Here is a 14,610-nt window from a genome sequence, read left to right as displayed (position 1 = left end):
AATCTCTGAAAGTATGACAAAGCTCTCCTGTTACACTTTATGGACACCTGAGCGTCACCATGAGGGCCTGTCTTTATTCACTTTATTCACTGAAATCCACTTTTATAATGAATTCACAGTAATCACTGACACCTTCAGAGCATTACATTCATTAAAGACGTCTTCTACACCTACTCTTCCAGACGACCGACACATGCTTCAACCACTGCAGGTTAACCAGCCACTCATCAGTAAAGCAAAAACTAAATGTAAATGTCCTCATGTGGAAAAGACTGAAACACAACTCCCATATATCACTAATGTAACAGATCCATTTAGGGAGAGTGAGAACACTAGGCTGGATGTGTTTTAATGCAGGAACATTCATCATGTCTTCAGTTCAACAAATCATTTACATTGAATATGTGAGCTGGATGGTTACACGACACAATGTGATTGTCAACAATAACTGCAATGAACGCTGGTTTGAGGGCGGAGTCAAGGAGGCCATTTACGTGAAAAGGGAAAGACCCTCTCTGAATCAAGGAGGGGGCCTAAGGGTACATCTGTCACCATCTTACAATGCTGTGATTGCAGCCGTTCTCCAACTCTCTGTGAATGGTACTCAGGACCATTGATCAGTGGTTGTTGATCAATGGTCATGAGAATTTGCATAATCATGATTAAGGAACTGACCTCCCAGCCCATTGTTCCTTCAGTCGGCTGGTTTCTCTGACTGAAAACGCTACGTCCAGAAGAACAGAATCAACTTTTGGAGATTTACTTCCCTGATGATTGAGCACGCATCAAGACCTTTTAATCAGGCCAACAAATATCTTGTACTCAATTTTAGCAGCAGCCATTGTGACACTGATGATAAAACTTGTGTAAAAGTGCGAAGCTGTAAAAAAGTAATTATAAAAAAGCGTTTTTGTAGCTGAATGTTACTGGATAGCTGTTTCATCTGTAACACATCAAAATAACCTGCTAAGGTTTAATAGGCTATAAGGAACACACTCACTTCCTGAGCCCTGGGCAATAAGAGACGTTTTGTGTTTTATGATTTATTGATATGTTTGATCCTTTCTGACCTGCGTTAATGAAGCAGTCATTAGAGCACCATGTCCGCTAGAATAGTTCTGTAGTTTGATGCTTGAGTCGTTGCAGACTTGTTGAAACTCCCTCACCCGTCAAAGCAGCGTCTTTGTTATTCGAGTCCAGCAGATGGCAGTGTTTCACTGTCTGACGGCTGTCTGAAGCTTCAGCTGGATTATCCGTTTTCATGTTTGATTAGAGGTTTGTGTGTGTGTGTGTGTGTGGGTTTTTAGCCACGAGTTGTCCACGATAAAGCATATTGAATGGCCTGTCTAATATTGTTAGAATTCTCCTTTGGGTTCGTTTCATTACTCAATCGGGACATTTATTTGGAAAAAGAAAAAAAGAGGGGGAAAAAAGAAAAAAAAAGAAAAGAATTAAAAATAAATAAATCCTCATAGTTTACATTTACAAATATCAATACTGAATGTTACGTCCCTCTGCAGCTTCTAATCGTCTCAGTGTTTTCAGCTGGTGCTAATTGGCCACACCTAGTCAGGTGTGGATAAAAGCATACCTGAGGCAAGCTTCCCGGCAGTGCACTAGTCTTTGCCTTGGTGGCACCAGCCATTTTAGCCAACCTGGTTTTCCATTTTAGGATGAAACCTCTTCTCACCCACACTCTGCTATTCAGCTCTGTTTTTATGTTGCGGCTTTTGAGCCGGGTCGTAACACTGAAGATTACAAAGATCAACATTAAGACCAGTCTGTGCATTCAAAGCAGTGACAGAAAAGAGTGTGGGGCATTAACCCCCACTCACTTCACAGTTCACGTTCACAGCGAGCTTCGTCGAAATTTACAATGAGACCCTGAGGGACCTTGTGTTCACCGGCAAGTCCAGCAAGAGACCTGAGCATGAGATCCGCAAGACAGCCAGCAACGAATTGACAATCACTAATCTCACCTATGAGCGGGTCTCCAATGAGGATCAGGTACAGCAGACAGACATCTGTAGCTCAGAACAAATTAATTTCAAATCTGCTGACAAATTGTTACCAAACTTTGAAAATACATCAAACTTTATCGATGCTCTATGTTTTAAAACGTTCCCTCGTCCTCTCAGGTTCTCCGTCTGATTGCTTTGGCCAATCAGAATCGCTCCACTGCCCAGACAGCCCAGAATGACCGCTCGTCTCGCTCCCACTCAGTCTTCCAGCTGGATATTGAGGGAGTTAATGCCGGCAGGGATGTCAAGTGCAAATGTATCACACTGGAAGTACCAGCATCAGGAATGTGGTTTCTTCTTTTTGGATCTATAATATTTAGTCTGGTTAGTTATTGTTACTGTAACCAGCGCAAAATCTGCTCTGATGACTCAACGTTAATGTTTGAGCCCCTGAGCGCTAAAAGAAGTGTGTTTTGTAAAGTATCAAAACTACCTTTAATGGAAGGAAAAACGGATCACTGCTTCCTATAAGAGTTGGTTTTCTCTGTGTGTGTAGCCACTCTGTGCCTGGTGGACTTGGCTGGCAGTGAGCGAATGGTGAAGAGCCAGTCTCAGGGTGACCGTTTCAAAGAGATGACCGCCATCAACAGCTCACTGTCCAACCTGGGCGTCGTTATCGCCGCTCTGGCCAAAAAGGTCTGCAGCTGCAGTTTCTGTAGTCTTAGATGTCACACCTGCTTTCTTTACATTTACAGTATTAATGATTTTTTTGGCCTTTGTGTTCCAGGAGACTTGCGTAGCTTACAGGAACTCGAAGCTCACGTACCTCCTGCAGGGATGTTTGGGGGGGAAACGGCAAAACGTGAGTTTGTTGACATCACAAATCTTTATAATGACGACACATAAAACTGAAGGAATTTATCCCCAAAAAATATTTAACAGCGTTTGATCTCATCACTTCAGATTGTGACTGTTTATTCTTTGGCACTAATTTTGGATGTCTTTATTTGCAGCTTGATGTTTGTTAACATTGCTCCGGAGCCCGACAGCTTTGGGGAAACTCTGAACTCATTGAGGTTTGCCAGCAAGGTCAGTGCAGTCTTGTTTCCAGTGTTCATTGGACAGAGTACATTAATGATGTCCTTACATCAGCTGTTTATGGTAAACCAAAGCCATACTCCATATCCATTTTAATACCTTGGTGTGTAATTCATACTCACATTTTGTCTGAAGAGTAGGGATGTTCCTGGCGTCTTATTTACTAGTCGACTAATCGAGGGGGAAATAATTAGACTAACCAACTAATGTAAAACTAAGGAACATTCAGATATTGAGTTGATTTTCAGAACTGATTAATAGAAACTGTCAAACTAGACGCAGAGGTATCTTAAACCATTTATCACATTCTGTTAAATACAAATGAAAATGCATTACTACAAAAGATGTTCTATTAAAATATGACAATCATTTGAGAATCTAAAAGTACGTCTAAGTGTGGCGAGAATGATTCAGGTAATACATTATACAGCCGTTTTCTAGTCAGGTTGTGGGGGCAGCAGGAAGGACTACTCCTGACCACAGCTGATAGATGTAAACTGGCTAGCATGACCAAGGATGCTGGGGCCTCCTACTGGTAGGACGTGCCCAGCTGGAACAGCCTCCTGGCCAAGGTGGCTGTCACCTTTTGATGTGAAGGAGTAGTGACTCTACTCTGAGCCCCTCCCCCATTGACTTAACTGCTCTCCTAAAGGAGAGGTTTTCCACCTCTCAGGAAACTAATTTCCTCTGCGTGTATCTGCGATCTCAGTGTTAACAAGAAGATCAGGGTAGATTAATAGATTTATGGCGTTTCTCAACAACAGTGCACCATCTGGTGGTAGATCGCTGCCTAACATTTAGAACACAATGATGTACCAGCATTGGGCATCAATTAAAATGTTAACAATTAGATTGAACGACTGGTAAGTCTGATACAGACTAGTGACAATTAGTCGACTAGTCACATAAATCCCTGATAGAGCCCACAGAAGTGGCCTGCACCATGTGCGTGGCTTGCTTTGCAGTTTAACCACCAAAACACTCGTCTGCAGTGGAATTTCTTTGAGCTAATCGATTCATTTATTTCATTTCTTCTTCTAATTAATGTGGAAAATGGTGGCAAAGGTGGCTGAAATGAGTGATTCCTAGAGTTACATGTCAGTTTACAGCATAGGGATTAAGTTTACAGTATAAATACCACTGAATTGTACAAGGATTTGAAGTTTCACTGTAACTTTAACATTTTTGACAATTTGGTTTTGTTTTCTCCCCCACAGGTGAACGACTGCGTCATCAGGACAGCGACTGCCAACAAAAAGTAGAAATTATTAAAAAAAAAACCCTGAGTTTTCTACTTTTTAGGTTCATCTCAGGTTTCCACGCTGAGTTGGTCATGACAGTTGCCATGTGTGATGGCATGCCACACATGGTAAGCTCCACACCTCACCACCCGTTGATTCACTTTAGTTTAATTTACAGTCACTACTTTAAAATATTCCATTTATTGTTCAATATCGTTTCTTTATTAAATGTATTCATTTTTCCATCACACCTTCCAATGTTTATATGGCGTGCACACATATTAACCTTGCAAGGTCAAAGCTCTGTTTTATGTTATATTAATACATCTTTGTTTGAGTTACCTGGGGGTTGGTGTCTCCTCCTGTCTGGCAAAGGGCTGGGAGACCTGAAGTACTACTGACAGCCTAATTGGATTGCACCACATGCAGGTGAACGACTGCGTCATCAGGACAACAAAGTAGAAATTATTAAAAGAGTAACTTTTATATATGTGCGTTTAAAGCAGGGTGTCAGTTTTTTTTTTTTTTTCCACATATGTTGGATTATGTTTCTATATATATACTTTGTAAAGGGTATTTTAAATTAATGAAAATGAATAAATATGATTGTTTCTTTTACCTGTTTCGATGTCTGCCATATCATTAGTATGTTTCGTGGGAATTAAATGTTTATTTAACATGTACGCTATTACATTTACTCTACAAATAAAACCAAATTTAAAGGCTGTTGCATTTTATTGCCTTTTTTCTTTCCTTTTCTTAAAGTTATGAAGGCATCTTGGATGCCATTTCAGTGAGTGGGGGTTAATGCCCCACACTTTTTTCTGTCACTGCTTTGAATGCACAGACTGGTCTTAATGTTGATCTTTGTAATCTTCAGTGTTACGACCCGGCTCAAAAGCCGCAACATAAAAACAGAGATGAATAGCAGAGTGTGGGTGAGAAGAGGTTTCATCCTAAAATGGAAAACCAGGTTGGCTAAAATGGCTGGTGCCACCAAGGCAAAGACTAGTGCACTGCCGGGAAGCTTGCCTCAGGTATGCTTTTATCCACACCTGACTAGGTGTGGCCAATTAGCACCAGCTGAAAACACTGAGACGATTAGAAGCTGCAGAGGGACGTAACACCTCCTCCCTTAAAAGGGTTCCTCTAGGACCCCTAAACAAATCAAAAGTTCCTCTGAAGCAAGTTGGCATCTTTAAGCATGGATGCCCCTACATGAGGATCTGAAGTTGCCACACTGAACACACAAAAAGTAACATGTGACCAACACAAAAGAGCACAACAGTCAAACCCAAAATGATTACCTGACCTGCTACAACACAAAACCAAAAGTACACTAAAAACAACAAATCCCTTACTTTCCCTACCCTAGTCTTCAGTGGTGTACCAGGCTCGAGGCAACTTTAAACGCGAACTCGAGAGCAGGCAGCAGACCAGAGATATAGTCTCCTACCAAACTCTGAAGCGTACCCCCACCCAGGATAGCCACCAAACACAAACTAAAACAATAAAGCAAAACAACAAACAAGTGCTTCGATGGAAGGGCAGCACAGTCACCCAGCTGAAACACACTAAAGGGAGTTTGCTCAATTACACTGAACACCATCACTCACCCACTTAAAAGCAAAACAAACTGACATTCAGTCTCCACTAAAATGTCCAAAGATCCCGGACGAGCCACCACTTATGTTATGTATAGTGTGATTTGGCCATCTGAACATGCTACCTATATAAATCCCAGCAGGAAGCATGTTTTAATAGTGTGATTGGGTCATCTGAACACGCTACCTATATAAATCCCAGCAGGAAGCATGTTTTAATAGTGTGATTTGGCCATCTGAACACGCTACCTATATAAATCCCAGCAGGAAGCATGTTTTAATAGTGTGATTGGGTCATCTGAACATGCTACCTATATAAATCCCAGCAGGAAGCATGTTTTAATAGTGTGATTGGGTCATCTGAACATGCTACCTATATAAATCCAAGCAGGAAGCATGTTTTAATAGTGTGATTGGGTCATCTGAACATGCTACCTATATAAATCCCAGCAGGAAGCATGTTTTAATAGTGTGATTTGGCCATCTGAACACGCTACCTATATAAATCCCAGCAGGAAGCATGTTTTAATAGTGTGATTGGGTCATCTGAACATGCTACCTATATAAATCCCAGCAGGAAGCATGTTTTAATAGTGTGATTGGGTCATCTGAACACGCTACCTATATAAATCCCAGCAGGAAGCATGTTTTAATAGTGTGATTGGGTCATCTGAACACGCTACCTATATAAATCCCAGCAGGAAGCATGTTTTAATAGTGTGATTGGGTCATCTGAACACCCTACCTATATAAATCCAAGCAGGAAGCATGTTTTAATAGTGTGATTGGGCCATCTGAACATGCTACCTATATAAATCCCAGCAGGAAGCATGTTTTAATAGTGTGATTGGGTCATCTGAACACCCTACCTATATAAATCCCAGCAGGAAGCATGTTTTAATAGTGTGATTGGGTCATCTGAACACGCTACCTATATAAATCCCAGCAGGAAGCATGTTTTAATAGTGTGATTGGGTCATCTGAACATGCTACCTATATAAATCCCAGCAGGAAGCATGTTTTAATAGTGTGATTGGGTCATCTGAACACGCTACCTATATAAATCCCAGCAGGAAGCATGTTTTAATAGTGTGATTGGGTCATCTGAACACGCTACCTATATAAATCCCAGCAGGAAGCATGTTTTAATAGTGTGATTGGGTCATCTGAACACGCTACCTATATAAATCCCAGCAGGAAGCATGTTTTAATAGTGTGATTGGGTCATCTGAACACCCTACCTATATAAATCCCAGCAGGAAGCATGTTTTAATAGTGTGATTGGGTCATCTGAACATGCTACCTATATAAATCCCAGCAGGAAGCATGTTTTAATAGTGTGATTGGGTCATCTGAACACGCTACCTATATAAATCCCAGCAGGAAGCATGTTTTAATAGTGTGATTTGGCCATCTGAACATGCTACCTATATAAATCCCAGCAGGAAGCATGTTTTAATAGTGTGATTTGGCCATCTGAACATGCTACCTATATAAATCCCAGCAGGAAGCATGTTTTAATAGTGTGATTGGGTCATCTGAACACGCTACCTATACAACGGAGCCATTAACCACGTAAGGTAGCATATTCTGATAAGTTAGCACGGATTGATAGACAAGACTATAAATTTACGCTACGGTAGGATGTTTTGACAGAACACCTTTTCTCGTCCCCAACATTTTTCTTTTGTTAAGCTTACTGTTATCAAGGCATGGTAAATGAACAGTAAACCTTGCCTGATGACTAATCTTCCCGTTTCCCTCTCATTGATTTATTTGGGTTGTCATGGCAGAAGTATTAAACGATGCCTTTTATTAGAACATAAGCATTTAAATGGAGTAATTGTATTTGAATTAGTTAAATATGAGTGGGCAACTCTGACCATGACAAGACTGCATTTGCTCTAAAGAATTAATAAAAAATTTAGACATATTGTTGTCATTATTTTTACTCTTCAATTTTATGTGTTTTTTTCTTTAAGATGGTATCAGAAGTTGCTCCTCCACCAGGAAAAAAACCATCTGCATATATTCTTTCACTACATCCACGATTCTCCTCTGTGGTCTTCCTCATTCATCCTGTTTGGAGCTTAATGTTCAACATCCTTTATCTATTAAAATTACAGAAGGAGAAGAAAGTAATCATCAGAGCAGGAATCATGATAAATGATAAATAGATTACCAGTACATACAAACATAACACTTGCATAATTTCTCTGATAACGCTGCATTGGATGGGTTTATTAACGGTGGGCTGAAATTGTACTACAGTCTGCTGGTGAGGAACTTTTTTGAGTGTTGAATAAAATGTCCTCCACAATCTGTATATGAATTGTCATTAAAACCACAGAGATTCTTACTTATAAAGGAAAGAAAAGTGGGACAAAGCCCATCAACATATAGTGTATATTTTCTGAAACATTACAAAGATGCAGGTAATTCTGGGTTCACCTGAATTACAGATTAGACTGGTGGACAAACAGATGTTGTGTACAACTGGTGACAGCATCAGTGACAACAAATTAATCAGCGAGGCTGGAAGCAGAATTAGGAGGCGTCAGAGTCAGCGAGGGTCAGAGATCGACGAACAAATTGCCCACCTTCATGGATAATGCATCCCCCTCAGAAGGATTCAAAATTAGGCCACGAAGAACAGTTCAGGAAACCTATTTTGTTTCGTCTGTGAAACTGTATAAATAAAATGTAAATTATGTTAAAGGCAAACACATTTGTAAGCCATAAGAAACAAACATGCTTTGCAATATACCTTCAAACATCTGTATAGATTTGATACATTATTTATTAACTGAATTTGCTAACATGTCTTACATAGTGAGTGTGTCACGGCTGCCGAGGCGAGCCGTGCGGAATAAATGAGGATCCAATCACAGGCAGTCGTGGAGAAGTGAAGGTGATTTATTGAACACAAAAAGAATGTGGACAAACAGCAAACGGGGCTCGAACTAAACTAAACTGGGAAACAACTAAACTACAGAGCACAATCCTGATTGAAAACGAGCAGAGGAGAATGACGATGAAAAGCAAGGAGAAGGCACGGTGGATACACTGAGTAATACAGACGAACCGGCAACATGCAGGAGAACACACAGGGCTTAAATACACACACACCAGTAATCAGGGGATGAGAGACAGGAGGGCAACACAGCTGGGAGAAATCAGAGCTGATGGGACAGGGGAAATGTAAACTGAACATACTCACATCAGACAGAGACCTTCACAATAAAACAGGAAACTCAGACACGGGGAACCAAACAAGACACAGATCTAAACAGACAGCTTCACAAACAGATGGGGTGACACCATAGACAGACAGAGACACAGACTCAAAGGCAGACCGAATATCACACATAGAACTCAAACAATAATAATAATCATCATCATCATAATAAACTAGAAAATGATAACTAAAAGCACTGGGTCACTGACCCAGGACCATGACAGAGTGTTTCTTTTACTGATGATATTTCAGTGATATGTATTTTTTATGACTAAATAATGCTCTATCGAACACCTGGCAATAACAGCAGGTGTGGCAATTTTGTAATTTGTTGTTTAAATTTGATATTATTGTAGGCAGTATATTTTCTTAGCCTTTGTCATACTCATGCTTAACCCTCTCAGGCTCAAATTAAGTTTTTGTTGCTAATGCACAAAAGAATACCTGCAGTGGTACTTCTGAGTAAAAAACTCATGAAATATGTATGTGGGGTGATCAGGTTGTTAGCTTTTAACTGTTGCAGATCTGCAACGCCTGCCTTGAGAGGGTTAACAAAGCAATCTCAGAAACCGTACAGTAATCTTGGGTGTGTGGGGGTCACCCAGAGTCAGAATCTAGTGAGATATCAGTGTCACCTCTTACAGTTTTCCTGTAATCTGAGCTCAAATATGAGAAAATATAGAGTACAGTACAGTAAATTGGGTAAATTTTACTGTTAATTTTCTCTGAATCGTACAGTAATTTGGGCTGTGGATCACAGGGTGGAGTGGAAAAAGTGGAAAAGTGGAGATGAACCAAAACTGGGAGTGGATTGTGAAGTACAATAGTGTCAGGACCAGAGTTGGTCAAGTTACTTGAAAAAAGTAATCAGTAACTAATTACTGATTACTTCCCCCAAAAAGTAATCCTGTTACTTTACTGATTAGTAATTTTCAAAAGTAATTAATTACTTAGTTACTTTTTAAAAACACGATTTACAACCTGAATAGGTGATAAAGCGATAGATCTTTCAGCCCAATTCTACTTTTTCTGCATAATTCATCATATAAAATGTAATCAAATGGAAAAGTCTCTTTTTAAAACTTGTTTAATTAGTTTTAATCTTTTAACTTTATGCATCAAGCAAAAATTGAATTATATGTAACATTCTCTGACTGGAAGAAATTTGTTTAATATTTAAACTTATTTTCTGCCCATTCCAGCACATAAAATAAAATATTTTTTGTGTTTACACTCACTCTTTCAAATAGATGCAAGTAAAACACAGCAGAAAATAAATAAAATCAAAGACTAGCGGTCCTTTGGCTCTATTTTCACCTGTAAAGCAGGAGTAGGGTAGGCGGAGGTTTACCCTGGTGCAGGTGTGCCGCGGTCAGTTGAAGAATCCGCGAGTTTCTCTGTGACTTTCCCATTACGTCGTAGCGCACTCGGTGCTTGCTTGGAAGTTTAGGGGGTTTTTTCGCCGTAAAAAGAAGTTTTCTTCCCACGCACAACGGACACTAATGTTTTTGTCACTTTTTATGGAATCAAACTCAAAGTAAGGTCAGTACTTCCACGCTTTAAACGCTGCACGCTCATACTCTCTCCCGCACTCGATATATTATCCATTGTTGATCTGCACACAGCTGTTGTCACGGACGTTGCACTTGCTTACGTCACTGTCATGAGACATTCTCGCAAAAAAATCACTGTTTTAGTAACGCAGCGTTCCTACGGGAAAGTAACGGTAATCTAATTATCGTTTTTGCAATAGTAATCCCTTACTTTACTTGTTACTTGAAAAAAGTAATCGGATTACAAGTAACGCGTTACTGCCCATCTCTGGTCAGGACACAAAAGACTGCGTTTCTAAGCCAGTCGGCACCCGTACCGTAATATGCATAAGAATAGTGCAACAACATTTTAGGTGCGGCTGGCTTGACTGTGTGGTCGTAAGTGAGGGCTCACTTGACCGCGGTCAAATATGGTGCTGGAGAAACAAACTACAGAGAACTTCGTAAAGAGAGTATTGAGTGTTTTGGCGATGTAAATGGACTGGTTCTTATATAGTACTCAAAGCACTTTAAAGAACTTGCCTCATTCAGGTGTACGCAAGCACTTTTCTCTGTAAGCACTTTCTGTGTAATGTTCACACACATTCGGAGAGCAACTCTGGGTTGGTATCTTGCCCAGGGATATTTGGCATGCAGACGGGGATTGAAGCACCTTCCTCTACTACCTGAGCAAAGCCACCCCATGTTCGTCTGTGCACAGATTTCTTTCAATACAGTATTATCACAATTGTGCAAAAATACAGGCATGAAAGCTTAAAGTGCGCGATCACAATAAAGGTGACGCTCAGAGACTGACTGAGTGATCTGAGAACTCATCAGCCCTCATCACTGCCTTCACTTACTTGCTGCTATGGGTGCAGGAATAACACAGTTATGCAGTTATCTGGGACTCTCCACCATTTGACCTTAGAACTGAAGAAGCTTCTCGGATGAGAGGTGAAACGTCTTCAAGTAACTTAAAGAAGTCCAGACGCTTTTCTTTACAAGCTCCTTTGACCAGTTATGCAGTTACTTTCTCAGTCTGCTAGAGCCTCCACTTGAACGCAAGAACCTTCATTTATCTTCTCAAACGGAATTCAAAATGTTTTTTACAAATTGAAGGATTAAGATATAAATCGCAGAAGCATCGATCCACACATTCAAAGAAGAACAACCCAACAAACTCTTCATAAAACTCCAAGAGATATGAAAATCTTTATTTCTGTCTATTCTGTGTTGTTAATAACATCACATCTTCACATAGTAGCAAAAACATATTAAACAAACATTAATCTCAACATGCATACTGTACTTCAAGTTTCTCTCATGGAAAGGCCAGTGTTACTTTTATAGTATCCTTTCCATAAATATCATAAATATCTTTACCCATGTAGTGGAATTATTTCATTTTTTCATTTTAGTTAACAAGTATAATGTGACCACATTCACTTTTTATCAGGACAAGCTACACCACCACGGTGGTTAGCATACAATAACACTGCCTTGTTCTCAAAGCTTCTTGCTAACTGTACTTTTTTCTGAGATGTTCTCTTTAAGTAAGGATACTGAAAGTGTAAGCAGTGTATACGGTCACATCACATGCTTAAGGTTGTGTTAGCACTGATAATTCCTTCACAGTTCTTTAAAGATGCTGAAGTCATCATATCAGCTGTAAATGCAGTGCTGCTGCTGTCCTTACGCTATACTTTCAAGCATCACACTTTCTTACTGACCAGTTTATTTCCACTTTTTATGCTCTAGTATGGTGTGACTGAATGAAGTCAGCAAACCAAATTCTGTCCATCTGAGGATGAGAAGAAACTTGCATGAAATGGGAAGAATGAGATGAAGATGGCTCCTATGCTTTAGACGTGGCACTGTTTCTGCCATTGTAAGTACGCTAATACTTGAAAGATCCATTAAAAGTCTGACACTTCACTCTTCAGCTGGAGCGTCCATCAAGTTTTACATTCCAGGTTTCCTCGTTGGGATTACGACTCAGACGATGATGTGAAAAATTAGTTATTACATTAAACCCATAAAATCAACACTGGCAAAAAAGCCGTGCACTTCACAGAGCAGCTCTCTATGGCCAAGCAGCTCCTGCAGGTGTAAGGTGTAGGTGTCACAGCACTCTGGTCCAAAGAGGTTATGTGCAGCATGCAGACAGAAAATGGCTTTACAGAATATGACTGAATGTTGAGGCACCAAAACACACTCAGTCTGCCCCTCAGTCTGATCAAGAAGAAAACCTGACTGAGCGCTTCATAACATCAGTACGATGATGTCCCAGAGGCCATGTTCAGGTTATTCTCCCGTCCACACTGAGCGGGCGGATCAGTGGAGTCTGCATTAGCTTTAACAGAAAGGTCTGATTTAAGCAGGTAAGCTGAATAGACAAGAAAAGCTAGAAAGCTTTATCAACTATAACCCCAGCGAGGACCTTGACAGGTGTCTTGTGTACAGGTGAAGGCTGGACAGTCAGCAGGATACCTTCCTAACATTTGTCATTCCCAGCATTGAACCGTTTCCTGGCACAGCCTCAGTGAAACAGAGCATCGTTTCCACCCCACAGTTACAGACAGGCTGTGCTTTTCTTTGGTAACACCGTCGAATGAGCCCCGTGTCCTCTCTCAGTAGCTGCTTTCGTGTCCTGTCAGGATGTACAGGCTGCTCAGTGCTGACGGGTCATCAGTCAGTGTGCTCTGAAGGATGATGGCTCTGCACATTGTCAGCAAATGAGAAGGAGATGAGTTGTAAAGGAGAACCAGAGAAAGGCAGTACTAACCTAAAGCCAGTGCCTCCACCTGCTTCTACTCCTCCCACCTCTAGTACTAACACTACTCTACTGATACTACAACCACTGTAGTTTGACTTTAATGCTACACACTGGTACAGTACTGGTACACTTACTGGAGTTTTACTCCTGTTCCTGCTCATCACCATGCCTACTACTTTTTTAAACTTTATGATAAGTGTGAACATTTACACAACAGCATACAAACAAGTTTAAAGTAGAAAAAAGGAAGCAAAGAGCTGAGAAATACATAAAACATAACACAGAAGAAAAAGAAACCTTTGCAGGGATTCCTTCTACACCCAGTTTGAGTAAAAACTAACTGAAACACAAGGAAAGAAGATAAGATCAACTAAATAAGGGTTGTATAATAATACTTAGTACTGGCAGCCAGCAGCGCTAAGCCTCAGCCTCCCAGTAGACACACCTATGGTACCGATTTAAAATCCTACATGTCTTTGTTCTCAGGTTATCACGTTCACAAACTTTGGTGTCCACGCTATTTGCCTGCCAGGCTGACAATGATTTAGATCACAGAAACATTTTTAAGCTGTTATTCCTGGTTTCACAGTGGAAAACTCCGGGTAACGTCCATTATCTTTGCTCCTGTATAAGACTTTCCTGAATGCTGAGGTTTGGTCTTCCACATGAAATTCAGTACTTTTGTTTCAGTTTCATTAATGATGCATTGATTTTGGACATCGATGTAATATATATGTGATACACGACAGTCTTTGAGTCCGTCCTTCTCATATATAATCCCACTGTTTTTGCACTTCAGATGATTCCAGTAATGACTGATTTAAAAAAGAAAAGTGAAATATTTCTAATGAACTCACCACGATTCTTATTACAAACTTCATTAAGAGCTGCTGGATCAACAGGGGTGTCCTGGATTTGTTAGTAATATAATATAGTAATATATTATTATTAGTTTTAATTATTTAGTCAAAAATCAATTCCAGACTGCTCTGAGCAACATGCTGCAGCGAGAGTCCTGACAGGGACTAGAAACAGAACATTTATTGGCTCCCTGTTTTATCCAGAATAAAAGATTCAAAATCCTCACATAAAAGGTTTTGAATAATCAGCCCCTGTCTTATCTTAATGACCTTATAGTACCATATCACCCCATTAGA

At 40.2% G+C, this 14,610-nt stretch overlaps 1 protein-coding gene and 1 pseudogene across 2 annotated transcripts in view; both read left to right on the top strand.

Annotated features, from left to right (window-relative positions):
- LOC309700493 (uncharacterized protein) overlaps window positions 1-14,610 on the top strand; it is a 2,098,293-nt gene that overhangs the window by 1,679,716 nt on the left and 403,967 nt on the right. The window lies entirely within an intron of this gene.
- On the top strand, window positions 1,825-5,025 carry LOC309697474 (carboxy-terminal kinesin 2-like; annotated as a pseudogene). The gene is made up of 6 exons: window positions 1,825-2,007; window positions 2,139-2,277; window positions 2,518-2,657; window positions 2,749-2,823; window positions 2,975-3,050; window positions 4,277-5,025. The product of its transcript is annotated as a carboxy-terminal kinesin 2-like (transcript).

This window comes from Aulonocara stuartgranti, assembly GCF_965226115.1.
Source record: "Aulonocara stuartgranti genome assembly, chromosome: 3".
Taxonomy (NCBI): domain Eukaryota; kingdom Metazoa; phylum Chordata; class Actinopteri; order Cichliformes; family Cichlidae; genus Aulonocara; species Aulonocara stuartgranti.
Note: the sequence above shows the minus strand (reverse complement) of the source record. Positions and strands in the feature narration are given on the sequence as shown.